We start from the raw sequence: 18987 nt of genomic DNA, 5'->3' as shown, positions 1-18987 counted from the left end.
GTTCTATTGGAAAAATGCAAACATTTATTCACAAAACGAAACTTCAGTGACGTCCGTGATTAAAAAATTCCAGGACCACTGTTTGTGACAGAAAGCGTATGGGTCCATGGTGTAATGGTTAGCACTCCGGACTCTGAATCCAGTGATCCTGTTTATTCTCAGAAGTCTCTTGACATCAACAAAAGGTCCATCATATTGAAACTTAAGTGGCGTCTGTGATCAAAAATACCAAAACTGAACAAATGTTGTCAATGTTTGCTCCAGAGATAAATGTGTTATTGAGGGAGGTCCAAGGCCAAAACAATTAAAGAAAGCCTGAACTACCTTTTTTATGTGCAATGTTGAATCAACCCTGAATATAAAGAAAGCAAACACAAACATATGCATAAAAAACTAACAACACATTTTGAAACAAAACAACATGAAATGGAGGTTGGGAGCAGTTTCTGCTACCCTTCATGCTAAGTGCTGACAATACAGTGGTTTCTACCTACAAAAGTTCTTGAAATTATTTGTCATTCACAAGGGAAATAGTATTCCAAGAATTACCACACATTCCAGGATCACTGTTTGTGACAGAACTTATATGGTTCCATGGTGTAATGGTCAGCACTCTGGACTCTGAATCCAGTAATCTGAGTTCAAGTCTCGGTGGAACCTGTTTTTATTCTCAAAAGTCTCTTGACATCAACAAAAGGTCCATCATATTGAAACTTAAGTGGCGTCTGTGATCAAAAATACCAAAACTGAACAACTGAACAACTGTTGTCAATGTTTGCTCCCGAGATAAATGTGTTACTGAGGGAAGTCCAAGGCCAAAGCAATTAAAGAAAGCCTGAACTACCTTTTTTATGTGCAATGTTAAATCAACCCTGAATATAAAGAAAGCAAACACAAACATATGCATAAAAAACTAACAACACATTTTGAAACAAAACAACATGAAATGGAGGTTGGGAGCAGTTTCTGCTACCCTTCATGCTAAGTGCTGACAATACAGTGGTTTCTACGTACAAAAGTTCTTGAAATTATTTGTCATTCACAAGGAAAATAGTATTCCAAGAATTACCACACATTCCAGGATCACTGTTTGTGACAGAACTTATATGGTTCCATGGTGTAGTGGTCAGCACTCTGGACCCTGAATCCAGTAATCCGAGTTCGAGTCTCGGTGGAACCTGTTTTTATTCTCAAAAGTCTCTTGACATCAACAAAAGGTCCATCATATTGAAACTTAAGTGGCGTCTGTGGTCAAAAATACCAAAACTGAACAACTGTTGTCAATGTTTGCTCCAGAGATTAATGTGTTACTGAGGGAGGTCCAAGGCCAAAACAATTAAAGAAAGCCTGAACTGCCTTTTTTATGTGCAATGTTAAATCAACCCTGAATATAAAGAAAGCAAACATATGCATAAAAAACTAACAACACATTTTGAAACAAAACAACATGAAATGGAGGTTGGGAGCAGTTTCTGCTACCCTTCATGCTAAGTGCTGACAATACAGTGGTTTCTACCTACAAAAGTTCTTGAAATTATTTGTCATTCACAAGGGAAATAGTATTCCAAGAATTACCACACATTCCAGGATCACTGTTTGTGACAGAACTTATATGGTTCCATGGTGTAATGGTCAGCACTCTGGACTCTGAATCCAGTAATCCGAGTTCAAGTCTCGGTGGAACCTGTTTTTATTCTCAAAAGTCTCTTGACATCAACAAAAGGTCCATCATATTGAAACTTAAGTGGCGTCTGTGATCAAAAATACCAAAACTGAACAACTGAACAACTGTTGTCAATGTTTGCTCCCGAGATAAATGTGTTACTGAGGGAAGTCCAAGGCCAAAGCAATTAAAGAAAGCCTGAACTACCTTTTTTATGTGCAATGTTAAATCAACCCTGAATATAAAGAAAGCAAACACAAACATATGCATAAAAAACTAACAACACATTTTGAAACAAAACAACATGAAATGGAGGTTGGGAGCAGTTTCTGCTACCCTTCATGCTAAGTGCTGACAATACAGTGGTTTCTACCTACAAAAGTTCTTGAAATTATTTGTCATTCACAAGGAAAATAGTATTCCAAGAATTACCACACATTACAGGATCACTGTTTGTGTCTGACAGTATATGGTTCCATGGTGTAGTGGTCAGCACTCTGGGCTTTGAATCCAGTGATCCGAGTTCAAGTCTCGGTGGAACCTGTTTATTCTTAAAAGTCTCTTGACATCAACAAAAGTTCTATTGGAAAAATGCAAACATTTATTCACAAAACGAAACTTCAGTGACGTCCGTGATTAAAAAATTCCAGGACCACTGTTTGTGACAGAAAGCGTATGGGTCCATGGTGTAATGGTTAGCACTCCGGACTCTGAATCCAGTGATCCTGTTTATTCTCAGAAGTCTCTTGACATCAACAAAAGGTCCATCATATTGAAACTTAAGTGGCGTCTGTGATCAAAAATACCAAAACTGAACAACTGTTGTCAATGTTTGCTCCAGAGATTAATGTGTTACTGAGGGAGGTCCAAGGCCAAAACAATTAAAGAAAGCCTGAACTGCCTTTTTTATGTGCAATGTTAAATCAACCCTGAATATAAAGAAAGCAAACATATGCATAAAAAACTAACAACACATTTTGAAACAAAACAACATGAAATGGAGGTTGGGAGCAGTTTCTGCTACCCTTCATGCTAAGTGCTGACAATACAGTGGTTTCTACCTACAAAAGTTCTTGAAATTATTTGTCATTCACAAGGGAAATAGTATTCCAAGAATTACCACACATTCCAGGATCACTGTTTGTGACAGAACTTATATGGTTCCATGGTGTAATGGTCAGCACTCTGGACTCTGAATCCAGTAATCCGAGTTCAAGTCTCGGTGGAACCTGTTTTTATTCTCAAAAGTCTCTTGACATCAACAAAAGGTCCATCATGTTGAAACTTAAGTGGCGTCTGTGATCAAAAATACCAAAACTGAACAACTGAACAACTGTTGTCAATGTTTGCTCCCGAGATAAATGTGTTACTGAGGGAAGTCCAAGGCCAAAGCAATTAAAGAAAGCCTGAACTACCTTTTTTATGTGCAATGTTAAATCAACCCTGAATATAAAGAAAGCAAACACAAACATATGCATAAAAAACTAACAACACATTTTGAAACAAAACAACATGAAATGGAGGTTGGGAGCAGTTTCTGCTACCCTTCATGCTAAGTGCTGACAATACAGTGGTTTCTACCTACAAACGTTCTTGAAATTATTTGTCATTCACAAGGAAAATAGTATTCCAAGAATTACCACACATTACAGGATCACTGTTTGTGTCTGACAGTATATGGTTCCATGGTGTAATGGTCAGCACTCTGGGCTTTGAATCCAGTGATCCGAGTTCAAGTCTCGGTGGAACCTGTTTATTCTTAAAAGTCTCTTGACATCAACAAAAGTTCTATTGGAAAAATGCAAACATTTATTCACAAAACGAAACTTCAGTGACGTCCGTGATTAAAAAATTCCAGGACCACTGTTTGTGACAGAAAGCGTATGGGTCCATGGTGTAATGGTTAGCACTCCGGACTCTGAATCCAGTGATCCTGTTTATTCTCAGAAGTCTCTTGACATCAACAAAAGGTCCATCATATTGAAACTTAAGTGGCGTCTGTGATCAAAAATACCAAAACTGAACAAATGTTGTCAATGTTTGCTCCAGAGATAAATGTGTTATTGAGGGAGGTCCAAGGCCAAAACAATTAAAGAAAGCCTGAACTACCTTTTTTATGTGCAATGTTGAATCAACCCTGAATATAAAGAAAGCAAACACAAACATATGCATAAAAAACTAACAACACATTTTGAAACAAAACAACATGAAATGGAGGTTGGGAGCAGTTTCTGCTACCCTTCATGCTAAGTGCTGACAATACAGTGGTTTCTACCTACAAAAGTTCTTGAAATTATTTGTCATTCACAAGGGAAATAGTATTCCAAGAATTACCAGACATTCCAGGATCACTGTTTGTGACAGAACTTATGTGGTTCCATGGTGTAATGGTCAGCACTCTGGACCCTGAATCCAGTAATCCGAGTTCGAGTCTCGGTGGAACCTGTTTTTATTCTCAAAAGTCTCTTGACATCAACAAAAGGTCCATCATATTGAAACTTAAGTGGCGTCTGTGATCAAAAATACCAAAACTGAACAACTGTTGTCAATGTTTGCTCCAAAGATAAATGTGTTATTGAGGGAGGTCCAAGGCCAAAACAATTAAAGAAAGCCTGAACTGCCTTTTTTATGTGCAATGTTAAATCAACCCTGAATATAAAGAAAGCAAACATATGCATAAAAAACTAACAACACATTTTGAAACAAAACAACATGAAATGGAGGTTGGGAGCAGTTTCTGCTACCCTTCATGCTAAGTGCTGACAATACAGTGGTTTCTACCTACAAAAGTTCTTGAAATTATTTGTCATTCACAAGGGAAATAGTATTCCAAGAATTACCACACATTCCAGGATCACTGTTTGTGACAGAACTTATATGGTTCCATGGTGTAATGGTCAGCACTCTGGACTCTGAATCCAGTAATCCGAGTTCAAGTCTCGGTGGAACCTGTTTTTATTCTCAAAAGTCTCTTGACATCAACAAAAGGTCCATCATATTGAAACTTAAGTGGCGTCTGTGATCAAAAATACCAAAACTAAACAACTGAACAACTGTTGTCAATGTTTGCTCCCGAGATAAATGTGTTACTGAGGGAAGTCCAAGGCCAAAGCAATTAAAGAAAGCCTGAACTACCTTTTTTATGTGCAATGTTAAATCAACCCTGAATATAAAGAAAGCAAACACAAACATATGCATAAAAAACTAACAACACATTTTGAAACAAAACAACATGAAATGGAGGTTGGGAGCAGTTTCTGCTACCCTTCATGCTAAGTGCTGACAATACAGTGGTTTCTACCTACAAAAGTTCTTGAAATTATTTGTCATTCACAAGGAAAATAGTATTCCAAGAATTACCACACATTACAGGATCACTGTTTGCGTCTGACGGTATATGGTTCCATGGTGTAATGGTCAGCACTCTGGGCTTTGAATCCAGTGATCCGAGTTCAAGTCTCGGTGGAACCTGCTTATTCTTAAAAGTCTCTTGACATCAACAAAAGTTCTATTGGACAAATGCAAACATTTATTCACAAAACGAAACTTCAGTGACGTCCGTGATTAAAAAATTCCAGGACCACTGTTTGTGACAGAAAGCGAATGTGTCCATGGTGTAATGGTTAGCACTCTGGACTCTGAATCCAGTGATCCTGTTTATTCTCAGAAGTCTCTTGACATCAACAAAAGGTCCATCATATTGAAACTTAAGTGGCGTCTGTGATCAAAAATACCAAAACTGAACAAATGTTGTCAATGTTTGCTCCAGAGATAAATGTGTTATTGAGGGAGGTCCAAGGCCAAAACAATTAAAGAAAGCCTGAACTACCTTTTTTATGTGCAATGTTAAATCAACCCTGAATATAAAGAAAGCAAACACAAACATATGCATAAAAAACTAACAACACATTTTGAAACAAAACAACATGAAATGGAGGTTGGGAGCAGTTTCTGCTACCCTTCATGCTAAGTGCTGACAATACAGTGGTTTCGACCTACAAATGTTCTTGAAATTATTTGTCATTCACAAGGGAAATAGTATTCCAAGAATTACCAGACATTCCAGGATCACTGTTTGTGACAGAACTTATATGGTTCCATGGTGTAATGGTCAGCACTCTGGACCCTGAATCCAGTAATCCGAGTTCGAGTCTCGGTGGAACCTGTTTTTATTCTCAAAAGTCTCTTGACATCAACAAAAGGTCCATCATATTGAAACTTAAGTGGCGTCTGTGATCAAAAATACCAAAACTGAACAACTGTTGTCAATGTTTGCTCCAAAGATAAATGTGTTATTGAGGGAGGTCCAAGGCCAAAACAATTAAAGAAAGCCTGAACTGCCTTTTTTATGTGCAATGTTAAATCAACCCTGAATATAAAGAAAGCAAACATATGCATAAAAAACTAACAACACATTTTGAAACAAAACAACATGAAATGGAGGTTGGGAGCAGTTTCTGCTACCCTTCATGCTAAGTGCTGACAATACAGTGGTTTCTACCTACAAAAGTTCTTGAAATTATTTGTCATTCACAAGGGAAATAGTATTCCAAGAATTACCACACATTCCAGGATCACTGTTTGTGGCAGAACTTATATGGTTCCATGGTGTAATGGTCAGCACTCTGGACTCTGAATCCAGTAATCCGAGTTCAAGTCTCGGTGGAACCTGTTTTTATTCTCAAAAGTCTCTTGACATCAACAAAAGGTCCATCATATTGAAACTTAAGTGGCGTCTGTGATCAAAAATACCAAAACTGAACAACTGAACAACTGTTGTCAATGTTTGCTCCCGAGATAAATGTGTTACTGAGGGAAGTCCAAGGCCAAAGCAATTAAAGAAAGCCTGAACTACCTTTTTTATGTGCAATGTTAAATCAACCCTGAATATAAAGAAAGCAAACACAAACATATGCATAAAAAACTAACAACACATTTTGAAACAAAACAACATGAAATGGAGGTTGGGAGCAGTTTCTGCTACCCTTCATGCTAAGTGCTGACAATACAGTGGTTTCTACCTACAAAAGTTCTTGAAATTATTTGTCATTCACAAGGAAAATAGTATTCCAAGAATTACCACACATTACAGGATCACTGTTTGTGTCTGACGGTATATGGTTCCATGGTGTAATGGTCAGCACTCTGGGCTTTGAATCCAGTGATCCGAGTTCAAGTCTCGGTGGAACCTGTTTATTCTTAAAAGTCTCTTGACATCAACAAAAGTTCTATTGGAAAAATGCAAACATTTATTCACAAAACGAAACTTCAGTGACGTCCGTGATTAAAAAATTCCAGGACCACTGTTTGTGACAGAAAGCGAATGTGTCCATGGTGTAATGGTTAGCACTCTGGACTCTGAATCCAGTGATCCTGTTTATTCTCAGAAGTCTCTTGACATCAACAAAAGGTCCATCATATTGAAACTTAAGTGGCGTCTGTGATCAAAAATACCAAAACTGAACAAATGTTGTCAATGTTTGCTCCAGAGATAAATGTGTTATTGAGGGAGGTCCAAGGCCAAAACAATTAAAGAAAGCCTGAACTACCTTTTTTATGTGCAATGTTAAATCAACCCTGAATATAAAGAAAGCAAACACAAACATATGCATAAAAAACTAACAACACATTTTGAAACAAAACAACATGAAATGGAGGTTGGGAGCAGTTTCTGCTACCCTTCATGCTAAGTGCTGACAATACAGTGGTTTCGACCTACAAAAGTTCTTGAAATTATTTGTCATTCACAAGGGAAATAGTATTCCAAGAATTACCAGACATTCCAGGATCACTGTTTGTGACAGAACTTATATGGTTCCATGGTGTAATGGTCAGCACTCTGGACCCTGAATCCAGTAATCCGAGTTCGAGTCTCGGTGGAACCTGTTTTTATTCTCAAAAGTCTCTTGACATCAACAAAAGGTCCATCATATTGAAACTTAAGTGGCGTCTGTGATCAAAAATACCAAAACTGAACAACTGTTGTCAATGTTTGCTCCAAAGATAAATGTGTTATTGAGGGAGGTCCAAGGCCAAAACAATTAAAGAAAGCCTGAACTGCCTTTTTTATGTGCAATGTTAAATCAACCCTGAATATAAAGAAAGCAAACATATGCATAAAAAACTAACAACACATTTTGAAACAAAACAACATGAAATGGAGGTTGGGAGCAGTTTCTGCTACCCTTCATGCTAAGTGCTGACAATACAGTGGTTTCTACCTACAAAAGTTCTTGAAATTATTTGTCATTCACAAGGGAAATAGTATTCCAAGAATTACCACACATTCCAGGATCACTGTTTGTGGCAGAACTTGTATGGTTCCATGGTGTAATGGTCAGCACTCTGGACTCTGAATCCAGTAATCCGAGTTCAAGTCTCGGTGGAACCTGTTTTTATTCTCAAAAGTCTCTTGACATCAACAAAAGGTCCATCATATTGAAACTTAAGTGGCGTCTGTGATCAAAAATACCAAAACTGAACAACTGAACAACTGTTGTCAATGTTTGCTCCCGAGATAAATGTGTTACTGAGGGAGGTCCAAGGCCAAAACAATTAAAGAAAGCCTGAACTATCTTTTTTATGTGCAATGTTAAATCAACCCTGAATATAAAGAAAGCAAACATATGCATAAAAAACTAACAACACATTTTGAAACAAAACAACATGAAATGGAGGTTGGGAGTAGTTTCTGCTACCCTTCATGCTAAGTGCTGACAATACAGTGGTTTCTACCTACAAAAGTTCTTGAAATTATTTGTCATTCACAAGGGAAATAGTATTCCAAGAATTACCACACGTTCCAGGATCACTGTTTGTGACAGGACTTATATGGTTCCATGGTGTAATGGTCAGCACTCTGGACTTTGAATCCAGTGATCCGAGTTCAAGTCTCGGTGGAACCTGCTTATTCTTAAAAGTCTCTTGACATCAACAAAAGTTCTATTGGACAAATGCAAACATTTATTCACAAAACGAAACTTCAGTGACGTCCGTGATTAAAAAATTCCAGGACCACTGTTTGTGACAGAAAGCGAATGTGTCCATGGTGTAATGGTTAGCACTCTGGACTCTGAATCCAGTGATCCTGTTTATTCTCAGAAGTCTCTTGACATCAACAAAAGGTCCATCATATTGAAACTTAAGTGGCGTCTGTGATCAAAAATACCAAAACTGAACAAATGTTGTCAATGTTTGCTCCAGAGATAAATGTGTTATTGAGGGAGGTCCAAGGCCAAAACAATTAAAGAAAGCCTGAACTACCTTTTTTATGTGCAATGTTAAATCAACCCTGAATATAAAGAAAGCAAACACAAACATATGCATAAAAAACTAACAACACATTTTGAAACAAAACAACATGAAATGGAGGTTGGGAGCAGTTTCTGCTACCCTTCATGCTAAGTGCTGACAATACAGTGGTTTCGACCTACAAAAGTTCTTGAAATTATTTGTCATTCACAAGGGAAATAGTATTCCAAGAATTACCAGACATTCCAGGATCACTGTTTGTGACAGAACTTATATGGTTCCATGGTGTAATGGTCAGCACTCTGGACCCTGAATCCAGTAATCCGAGTTCGAGTCTCGGTGGAACCTGTTTTTATTCTCAAAAGTCTCTTGACATCAACAAAAGGTCCATCATATTGAAACTTAAGTGGCGTCTGTGATCAAAAATACCAAAACTGAACAACTGTTGTCAATGTTTGCTCCAAAGATAAATGTGTTATTGAGGGAGGTCCAAGGCCAAAACAATTAAAGAAAGCCTGAACTGCCTTTTTTATGTGCAATGTTAAATCAACCCTGAATATAAAGAAAGCAAACATATGCATAAAAAACTAACAACACATTTTGAAACAAAACAACATGAAATGGAGGTTGGGAGCAGTTTCTGCTACCCTTCATGCTAAGTGCTGACAATACAGTGGTTTCTACCTACAAAAGTTCTTGAAATTATTTGTCATTCACAAGGGAAATAGTATTCCAAGAATTACCACACATTCCAGGATCACTGTTTGTGGCAGAACTTATATGGTTCCATGGTGTGATGGTCAGCACTCTGGACTCTGAATCCAGTAATCCCAGTTCAAGTCTCGGTGGAACCTGTTTTTATTCTCAAAACTCTCTTGACATCAACAAAAGGTCCATCATATTGAAACTTAAGTGGCGTCTGTGATCAAAAATACCAAAACTGAACAACTGAACAGCTGAACAACTGTTGTCAATGTTTGCTCCCGAGATAAATGTGTTACTGAGGGAGGTCCAAGGCCAAAACAATTAAAGAAAGCCTGAACTATCTTTTTTATGTGCAATGTTAAATCAACCCTGAATATAAAGAAAGCAAACATATGCATAAAAAACTAACAACACATTTTGAGACAAAACAACATGAAATGGAGGTTGGGAGCAGTTTCTGCTACCCTTCATGCCAAGTGCTGACAATACAGTGGTTTCTACCTACAAAAGTTCTTGAAATTATTTGTCATTCACAAGGGAAATAGTATTCCAAGAATTACCACACATTCCAGGATCACTGTTTGTGGCTGGCAGTATATGGTTCCATGGTGTAATGGTCAGCACTCTGGACTCTGAATCCAGTAATCTGAGTTCGAGTCTCGGTGGAACCTGTTTTTATTCTCAAAAGTCTCTTGACATCAACAAAAGGTCCATCATATTGAAACTTAAGTGGCGTCTGTGATCAAAAATACCAAAACTGAACAACTGAACAACTGTTGTCAATGTTTGCTCCAAAGAAAAATGTGTTATTGAGGGAGGTCCAAGGCCAAAACAATTAAAGAAAGCCTGAACTACCTTTTTTATGTGCAATGTTAAATCAACCCTGAATATAAAGAAAGCAAACACAAACATATGCATAAAAAACTAACAACACATTTTGAAACAAAACAACATGAAATGGACGTTGGGAGCAGTTTCTGCTACCCTTCATGCTAAGTGCTGACAATACAGTGGTTTCTACCTACAAAAGTTCTTGAAATTATTTGTCATTCACAAGGGAAATAGTATTCCAAGAATTACCAGACATTCCAGGATCACTGTTTGTGACAGAACTTGTATGGTTCCATGGTGTAATGGTCAGCACTCTGGACCCTGAATCCAGTAATCCGAGTTCGAGTCTCGGTGGAACCTGTTTTTATTCTCAAAAGTCTCTTGACATCAACAAAAGGTCCATCATATTGAAACTTAAGTGGCGTCTGTGATCAAAAATACCAAAACTGAACAAATGTTGTCAATGTTTGCTCCAGAGATAAATGTGTTATTGAGGGAGGTCCAAGGCCAAAACAATTAAAGAAAGCCTGAACTACCTTTTTTATGTGCAATGTTAAATCAACCCTGAATATAAAGAAAGCAAACATATGCATAAAAAACTAACAACACATTTTGAAACAAAACAACATGAAATGGAGGTTGGGAGCAGTTTCTGCTACCCTTCATGCTAAGTGCTGACAATACAGTGGTTTCTACCTACAAAAGTTCTTGAAATTATTTGTCATTCACAAGGGAAATAGTATTCCAAGAATTACCAGACATTCCAGGATCACTGTTTGTGACAGAACTTATATGGTTCCATGGTGTAATGGTCAGCACTCTGGACCCTGAATCCAGTAATCCGAGTTCGAGTCTCGGTGGAACCTGTTTTTATTCTCAAAAGTCTCTTGACATCAACAAAAGGTCCATCATATTGAAACTTAAGTGGCGTCTGTGATCAAAAATACCAAAACTGAACAACTGAACAACTGTTGTCAATGTTTGCTCCAGAGATAAATGTGTTACTGAGGGAAGTCCAAGGCCAAAGCAATTAAAGAAAGCCTGAACTACCTTTTTTATGTGCAATGTTAAATCAACCCTGAATATAAAGAAAGCAAACACAAACATATGCATAAAAAACTAACAACACATTTTGAAACAAAACAACATGAAATGGAGGTTGGGAGCAGTTTCTGCTACCCTTCATGCTAAGTGCTGACAATACAGTGGTTTCTACCTACAAAAGTTCTTGAAATTATTTGTCATTCACAAGGGAAATAGTATTCCAAGAATTACCAGACATTCCAGGATCACTGTTTGTGGCTGGCAGTATATGGTTCCATGGTGTAATGGTCAGCACTCTGGACTCTGAATCCAGTAATCCGAGTTCAAGTCTCGGTGGAACCTGTTTTTATTCTCAAAAGTCTCTTGACATCAACAAAAGGTCCATCATATTGAAACTTAAGTGGCGTCTGTGATCAAAAATACCAAAACTGAACAACTGTTGTCAATGTTTGCTCCAAAGATAAATGTGTTATTGAGGGAGGTCCAAGGCCAAAACAATTAAAGAAAGCCTGAACTGCCTTTTTTATGTGCAATGTTAAATCAACCCTGAATATAAAGAAAGCAAACATATGCATAAAAAACTAACAACACATTTTGAAACAAAACAACATGAAATGGAGGTTGGGAGCAGTTTCTGCTACCCTTCATGCTAAGTGCTGACAATACAGTGGTTTCTACCTACAAAAGTTCTTGAAATTATTTGTCATTCACAAGGGAAATAGTATTCCAAGAATTACCAGACATTCCAGGATCACTGTTTGTGACAGAACTTATATGGTTCCATGGTGTAATGGTCAGCACTCTGGACCCTGAATCCAGTAATCCCAGTTCGAGTCTCGGTGGAACCTGTTTTTATTCTCAAAAGTCTCTTGACATCAACAAAAGGTCCATCATATTGAAACTTAAGTGGCGTCTGTGATCAAAAATACCAAAACTGAACAACTGAACAACTGTTGTCAATGTTTGCTCCAAAGATAAATGTGTTATTGAGGGAGGTCCAAGGCCAAAACAATTAAAGAAAGCCTGAACTACCTTTTTTATGTGCAATGTTGAATCAACCCTGAATATAAAGAAAGCAAACACAAACATATGCATAAAAAACTAACAACACATTTTGAAACAAAACAACATGAAATGGAGGTTGGGAGCAGTTTCTGCTACCCTTCATGCTAAGTGCTGACAATACAGTGGTTTCTACCTACAAAAGTTCTTGAAATTATTTGTCATTCACAAGGGAAATAGTATTCCAAGAATTACCAGACATTCCAGGATCACTGTTTGTGACAGAACTTATATGGTTCCATGGTGTAATGGTCAGCACTCTGGACCCTGAATCCAGTAATCCGAGTTCGAGTCTCGGTGGAACCTGTTTTTATTCTCAAAAGTCTCTTGACATCAACAAAAGGTCCATCATATTGAAACTTAAGTGGCGTCTGTGATCAAAAATACCAAAACTGAACAACTGTTGTCAATGTTTGCTCCAAAGATAAATGTGTTATTGAGGGAGGTCCAAGGCCAAAACAATTAAAGAAAGCCTGAACTGCCTTTTTTATGTGCAATGTTAAATCAACCCTGAATATAAAGAAAGCAAACACAAACATATGCATAAAAAACTAACAACACATTTTGAAACAAAACAACATGAAATGGAGGTTGGGAGCAGTTTCTGCTACCCTTCATGCTAAGTGCTGACAATACAGTGGTTTCTACCTACAAAAGTTCTTGAAATTATTTGTCATTCGCAAGGGAAATAGTATTCCAAGAATTACCACACATTCCAGGATCACTGTTTGTGACAGAACTTATATGGTTCCATGGTGTAATGGTCAGCACTCTGGACTTTGAATCCAGTGATCCGAGTTCAAGTCTCGGTGGAACCTGTTTATTCTTAAAAGTCTCTTGACATCAACAAAAGTTCTATTGGACAAATGCAAACATTTATTCACAAAACGAAATTTCAGTGACGTCCGTGATTAAAAAATTCCAGGACCACTGTTTGTGACAGAAAGCGTATGTGTCCATGGTGTAATGGTTAGCACTCTGGACTCTGAATCCAGTGATCCTGTTTATTCTCAGAAGTCTCTTGACATCAACAAAAGGTCCATCATATTGAAACTTAAGTGGCGTCTGTGATCAAAAATACCAAAACTGAACAAATGTTGTCAATGTTTGCTCCAGAGATAAATGTGTTATTGAGGGAGGTCCAAGGCCAAAACAATTAAAGAAAGCCTGAACTACCTTTTTTATGTGCAATGTTAAATCAACCCTGAATATAAAGAAAGCAAACACAAACATATGCATAAAAAACTAACAACACATTTTGAAACAAAACAACATGAAATGGAGGTTGGGAGCAGTTTCTGCTACCCTTCATGCTAAGTGCTGACAATACAGTGGTTTCTACCTACAAAAGTTCTTGAAATTATTTGTCATTCACAAGGGAAATAGTATTCCAAGAATTACCAGACATTCCAGGATCACTGTTTGTGACAGAACTTATATGGTTCCATGGTGTAATGGTCAGCACTCTGGACTCTGAATCCAGTAATCCGAGTTCAAGTCTCGGTGGAACCTGTTTTTATTCTCAAAAGTCTCTTGACATCAACAAAAGGTCCATCATATTGAAACTTAAGTGGCGTCTGTGATCAAAAATACCAAAACTGAACAACTGTTGTCAATGTTTGCTCCAGAGATAAATGTGTTACTGAGGGAAGTCCAAGGCCAAAACAATTAAAGAAAGCCTGAACTACCTTTTTTATGTGCAATGTTAAATCAACCCTGAATATAAAGAAAGCAAACACAAACATATGCATAAAAAACTAACAACACATTTTGAAACAAAACAACATGAAATGGAGGTTGGGAGCAGTTTCTGCTACCCTTCATGCTAAGTGCTGACAATACAGTGGTTTCTACCTACAAAAGTTCTTGAAATTATTTGTCATTCACAAGGGAAATAGTATTCCAAGAATTACCACACATTCCAGGATCACTGTTTGTGACTGACAGTGTGTGGTTCCATGGTGTAATGGTCAGCACTCTGGGCTTTGAATCCAGTGATCCGAGTTCAAGTCTCGGTGGAACCTGTTTATTCTTAAAAGTCTCTTGACATCAACAAAAGTTCTATTGGAAAAATGCAAACATTTATTCACAAAACGAAACTTCAGTGACGTCCGTGATTAAAAAATTCCAGGACCACTGTTTGTGACAGAAAGCGTATGGGTCCATGGTGTAATGGTTAGCACTCCGGACTCTGAATCCAGTGATCCTGTTTATTCTCAGAAGTCTCTTGACATCAACAAAAGGTCCATCATATTGAAACTTAAGTGGCGTCTGTGATCAAAAATACCAAAACTGAACAAATGTTGTCAATGTTTGCTCCAGAGATAAATGTGTTATTGAGGGAGGTCCAAGGCCAAAACAATTAAAGAAAGCCTGAACTACCTTTTTTATGTGCAATGTTGAATCAACCCTGAATATAAAGAAAGCAAACACAAACATATGCATAAAAAACTAACAACACATTTTGAAACAAAACAACATGAAATGGAGGTTGGGAGCAGTTTCTGCTACCCTTCATGCTAAGTGCTGACAATACAGTGGTTTCTACCTACAAAAGTTCTTGAAATTATTTGTCATTCACAAGGGAAATAGTATTCCAAGAATTACCAGACATTCCAGGATCACTGTTTGTGACAGAACTTATGTGGTTCCATGGTGTAATGGTCAGCACTCTGGACCCTGAATCCAGTAATCCGAGTTCGAGTCTCGGTGGAACCTGTTTTTATTCTCAAAAGTCTCTTGACATCAACAAAAGGTCCATCATATTGAAACTTAAGTGGCGTCTGTGATCAAAAATACCAAAACTGAACAACTGTTGTCAATGTTTGCTCCAAAGATAAATGTGTTATTGAGGGAGGTCCAAGGCCAAAACAATTAAAGAAAGCCTGAACTGCCTTTTTTATGTGCAATGTTAAATCAACCCTGAATATAAAGAAAGCAAACATATGCATAAAAAACTAACAACACATTTTGAAACAAAACAACATGAAATGGAGGTTGGGAGCAGTTTCTGCTACCCTTCATGCTAAGTGCTGACAATACAGTGGTTTCTACCTACAAAAGTTCTTGAAATTATTTGTCATTCACAAGGGAAATAGTATTCCAAGAATTACCACACATTCCAGGATCACTGTTTGTGGCAGAACTTATATGGTTCCATGGTGTAATGGTCAGCACTCTGGACTCTGAATCCAGTAATCCGAGTTCAAGTCTCGGTGGAACCTGTTTTTATTCTCAAAAGTCTCTTGACATCAACAAAAGGTCCATCATATTGAAACTTAAGTGGCGTCTGTGATCAAAAATACCAAAACTGAACAACTGAACAACTGTTGTCAATGTTTGCTCCCGAGATAAATGTGTTACTGAGGGAGGTCCAAGGCCAAAACAATTAAAGAAAGCCTGAACTATCTTTTTTATGTGCAATGTTAAATCAACCCTGAATATAAAGAAAGCAAACATATGCATAAAAAACTAACAACACATTTTGAAACAAAACAACATGAAATGGAGGTTGGGAGCAGTTTCTGCTACCCTTCATGCTAAGTGCTGACAATACAGTGGTTTCTACCTACAAAAGTTCTTGAAATTATTTGTCATTCACAAGGGAAATAGTATTCCAAGAATTACCACACGTTCCAGGATCACTGTTTGTGACAGGACTTATATGGTTCCATGGTGTAATGGTCAGCACTCTGGACTTTGAATCCAGTGATCCGAGTTCAAGTCTCGGTGGAACCTGCTTATTCTTAAAAGTCTCTTGACATCAACAAAAGTTCTATTGGACAAATGCAAACATTTATTCACAAAACGAAACTTCAGTGACGTCCGTGATTAAAAAATTCCAGGACCACTGTTTGTGACAGAAAGCGAATGTGTCCATGGTGTAATGGTTAGCACTCTGGACTCTGAATCCAGTGATCCTGTTTATTCTCAGAAGTCTCTTGACATCAACAAAAGGTCCATCATATTGAAACTTAAGTGGCGTCTGTGATCAAAAATACCAAAACTGAACAAATGTTGTCAATGTTTGCTCCAGAGATAAATGTGTTATTGAGGGAGGTCCAAGGCCAAAACAATTAAAGAAAGCCTGAACTACCTTTTTTATGTGCAATGTTAAATCAACCCTGAATATAAAGAAAGCAAACACAAACATATGCATAAAAAACTAACAACACATTTTGAAACAAAACAACATGAAATGGAGGTTGGGAGCAGTTTCTGCTACCCTTCATGCTAAGTGCTGACAATACAGTGGTTTCGACCTACAAAAGTTCTTGAAATTATTTGTCATTCACAAGGGAAATAGTATTCCAAGAATTACCAGACATTCCAGGATCACTGTTTGTGACAGAACTTATATGGTTCCATGGTGTAACGGTCAGCACTCTGGACCCTGAATCCAGTAATCTGAGTTCGAGTCTCGGTGGAACCTGTTTTTATTCTCAAAAGTCTCTTGACATCAACAAAAGGTCCATCATATTGAAACTTAAGTGGCGTCTGTGATCAAAAATACCAAAACTGAACAACTGTTGTCAATGTTTGCTCCAAAGATAAATGTGTTATTGAGGGAGGTCCAAGGCCAAAACAATTAAAGAAAGCCTGAACTGCCTTTTTTATGTGCAATGTTAAATCAACCCTGAATATAAAGAAAGCAAACATATGCATAAAAAACTAACAACACATTTTGAAACAAAACAACATGAAATGGAGGTTGGGAGCAGTTTCTGCTACCCTTCATGCTAAGTGCTGACAATACAGTGGTTTCTACCTACAAAAGTTCTTGAAATTATTTGTCATTCACAAGGGAAATAGTATTCCAAGAATTACCACACATTCCAGGATCACTGTTTGTGGCAGAACTTGTATGGTTCCATGGTGTAATGGTCAGCACTCTGGACTCTGAATCCAGTAATCCGAGTTCAAGTCTCGGTGGAACCTGTTTTTATTCTCAAAAGTCTCTTGACATCAACAAAAGGTCCATCATATTGAAACTTAAGTGGCGTCTGTGATCAAAAATACCAAAACTGAACAACTGAACAACTGTTGTCAATGTTTGCTCCCGAGATAAATGTGTTACTGAGGGAGGTCCAAGGCCAAAACAATTAAAGAAAGCCTGAACTATCTTTTTTATGTGCAATGTTAAATCAACCCTGAATATAAAGAAAGCAAACATATGCATAAAAAACTAACAACACATTTTGAAACAAAACAACATGAAATGGAGGTTGGGAGCAGTTTCTGCTACCCTTCATGCTAAGTGCTGACAATACAGTGGTTTCTACCTACAAAAGTTCTTGAAATTATTTGTCATTCACAAGGGAAATAGTATTCCAAGAATTACCACACGTTCCAGGATCACTGTTTGTGACAGGACTTATATGGTTCCATGGTGTAATGGTCAGCACTCTGGACTTTGAATCCAGTAATCTGAGTTCAAGTCTCGGTGGAACCTGTTTTTATTCTCAAAAGTCTCTTGACATCAACAAAAGGTCCATCATATTGAAACTTAAGTGGCGTCTGTGATCAAAAATACCAAAACTGAACAACTGTTGTCAATGTTTGCTCCAGAGATAAATGTGTTACTGAGGGAAGTCCAAGGCCAAAACAATTAAAGAAAGCCTGAACTACCTTTTTTATGTGCAATGTTAAATCAACCCTGAATATAAAGAAAGCAAACACAAACATATGCATAAAAAACTAACAACACATTTTGAAACAAAACAACATGAAATGGAGGTTGGGAGCAGTTTCTGCTACCCTTCATGCTAAGTGCTGACAATACAGTGGTTTCTACCTACAAAAGTTCTTGAAATTATTTGTCATTCACAAGGGAAATAGTATTCCAAGAATTACCACACATTCCAGGATCACTGTTTGTGACTGACAGTGTGTGGTTCCATGGTGTAATGGTCAGCACTCTGGGCTTTGAATCCAGTGATCCGAGTTCAAGTCTCGGTGGAACCTGTTTATTCTTAAAAGTCTCTTGACATCAACAAAAGTTCTATTGGAAAAATGCAAACATTTATTCACAAAACGAAACTTCAGTGACGTCCGTGATTAAAAAATTCCAGGACCACTGTTTGTGACAGAAAGCGTATGGGTCCATGGTGTAATGGTTAGCACTCCGGACTCTGAATCCAGTGATCCTGTTTATTCTCAGAAGTCTCTTGACATCAACAAAAGGTCCATCATATTGAAACTTAAGTGGCGTCTGTGATCAAAAATACCAAAACTGAACAAATGTTGTCAATGTTTGCTCCAGAGATAAATGTGTTATTGAGGGAGGTCCAAGGCCAAAACAATTAAAGAAAGCCTGAACTACCTTTTTTATGTGCAATGTTGAATCAACCCTGAATATAAAGAAAGCAAACACAAACATATGCATAAAAAACTAACAACACATTTTGAAACAAAACAACATGAAATGGAGG

The 18987-nt window shown here is 37.5% G+C and overlaps 18 non-coding genes across 18 annotated transcripts; all 18 read left to right on the top strand.

Annotated features, from left to right (window-relative positions):
• The first annotated feature begins 1614 nt into the window (after positions 1 to 1614).
• On the top strand, positions 1615 to 1686 carry trnaq-cug (transfer RNA glutamine (anticodon CUG)). Its single transcript has one exon. It is a non-coding gene; the product is annotated as a tRNA-Gln (tRNA).
• Positions 1687 to 2134: 448 nt separating this feature from the next.
• On the top strand, positions 2135 to 2206 carry trnaq-uug (transfer RNA glutamine (anticodon UUG)). Its single transcript has one exon. It is a non-coding gene; the product is annotated as a tRNA-Gln (tRNA).
• A 616-nt stretch (positions 2207 to 2822) lies between these two features.
• Positions 2823 to 2894, top strand: trnaq-cug (transfer RNA glutamine (anticodon CUG)). The gene has a single exon. It is a non-coding gene; the product is annotated as a tRNA-Gln (tRNA).
• Positions 2895 to 3342: 448 nt separating this feature from the next.
• Positions 3343 to 3414, top strand: trnaq-uug (transfer RNA glutamine (anticodon UUG)). Its single transcript has one exon. It is a non-coding gene; the product is annotated as a tRNA-Gln (tRNA).
• Positions 3415 to 4542: 1128 nt separating this feature from the next.
• On the top strand, positions 4543 to 4614 carry trnaq-cug (transfer RNA glutamine (anticodon CUG)). The gene has a single exon. It is a non-coding gene; the product is annotated as a tRNA-Gln (tRNA).
• Positions 4615 to 5062: 448 nt separating this feature from the next.
• trnaq-uug (transfer RNA glutamine (anticodon UUG)) lies at positions 5063 to 5134 on the top strand. The gene has a single exon. It is a non-coding gene; the product is annotated as a tRNA-Gln (tRNA).
• A 1128-nt stretch (positions 5135 to 6262) lies between these two features.
• On the top strand, positions 6263 to 6334 carry trnaq-cug (transfer RNA glutamine (anticodon CUG)). Its single transcript has one exon. It is a non-coding gene; the product is annotated as a tRNA-Gln (tRNA).
• Positions 6335 to 6782: 448 nt separating this feature from the next.
• trnaq-uug (transfer RNA glutamine (anticodon UUG)) lies at positions 6783 to 6854 on the top strand. The gene has a single exon. It is a non-coding gene; the product is annotated as a tRNA-Gln (tRNA).
• Positions 6855 to 7982: 1128 nt separating this feature from the next.
• On the top strand, positions 7983 to 8054 carry trnaq-cug (transfer RNA glutamine (anticodon CUG)). The gene has a single exon. It is a non-coding gene; the product is annotated as a tRNA-Gln (tRNA).
• A 442-nt stretch (positions 8055 to 8496) lies between these two features.
• trnaq-uug (transfer RNA glutamine (anticodon UUG)) lies at positions 8497 to 8568 on the top strand. Its single transcript has one exon. It is a non-coding gene; the product is annotated as a tRNA-Gln (tRNA).
• Positions 8569 to 11764: 3196 nt separating this feature from the next.
• Positions 11765 to 11836, top strand: trnaq-cug (transfer RNA glutamine (anticodon CUG)). The gene has a single exon. It is a non-coding gene; the product is annotated as a tRNA-Gln (tRNA).
• Positions 11837 to 13302: 1466 nt separating this feature from the next.
• On the top strand, positions 13303 to 13374 carry trnaq-uug (transfer RNA glutamine (anticodon UUG)). Its single transcript has one exon. It is a non-coding gene; the product is annotated as a tRNA-Gln (tRNA).
• A 622-nt stretch (positions 13375 to 13996) lies between these two features.
• On the top strand, positions 13997 to 14068 carry trnaq-cug (transfer RNA glutamine (anticodon CUG)). Its single transcript has one exon. It is a non-coding gene; the product is annotated as a tRNA-Gln (tRNA).
• A 440-nt stretch (positions 14069 to 14508) lies between these two features.
• trnaq-uug (transfer RNA glutamine (anticodon UUG)) lies at positions 14509 to 14580 on the top strand. Its single transcript has one exon. It is a non-coding gene; the product is annotated as a tRNA-Gln (tRNA).
• A 1128-nt stretch (positions 14581 to 15708) lies between these two features.
• trnaq-cug (transfer RNA glutamine (anticodon CUG)) lies at positions 15709 to 15780 on the top strand. The gene has a single exon. It is a non-coding gene; the product is annotated as a tRNA-Gln (tRNA).
• Positions 15781 to 16222: 442 nt separating this feature from the next.
• trnaq-uug (transfer RNA glutamine (anticodon UUG)) lies at positions 16223 to 16294 on the top strand. The gene has a single exon. It is a non-coding gene; the product is annotated as a tRNA-Gln (tRNA).
• Positions 16295 to 17422: 1128 nt separating this feature from the next.
• Positions 17423 to 17494, top strand: trnaq-cug (transfer RNA glutamine (anticodon CUG)). Its single transcript has one exon. It is a non-coding gene; the product is annotated as a tRNA-Gln (tRNA).
• Positions 17495 to 18448: 954 nt separating this feature from the next.
• trnaq-uug (transfer RNA glutamine (anticodon UUG)) lies at positions 18449 to 18520 on the top strand. Its single transcript has one exon. It is a non-coding gene; the product is annotated as a tRNA-Gln (tRNA).
• The last annotated feature ends 467 nt before the right edge of the window (positions 18521 to 18987 follow it).

The sequence above is a fragment of the Brachionichthys hirsutus genome, unplaced genomic scaffold (assembly GCF_040956055.1).
Source record: "Brachionichthys hirsutus isolate HB-005 unplaced genomic scaffold, CSIRO-AGI_Bhir_v1 contig_410, whole genome shotgun sequence".
Taxonomy (NCBI): Eukaryota; Metazoa; Chordata; class Actinopteri; order Lophiiformes; family Brachionichthyidae; genus Brachionichthys; species Brachionichthys hirsutus.
Note: the sequence above shows the minus strand (reverse complement) of the source record. Positions and strands in the feature narration are given on the sequence as shown.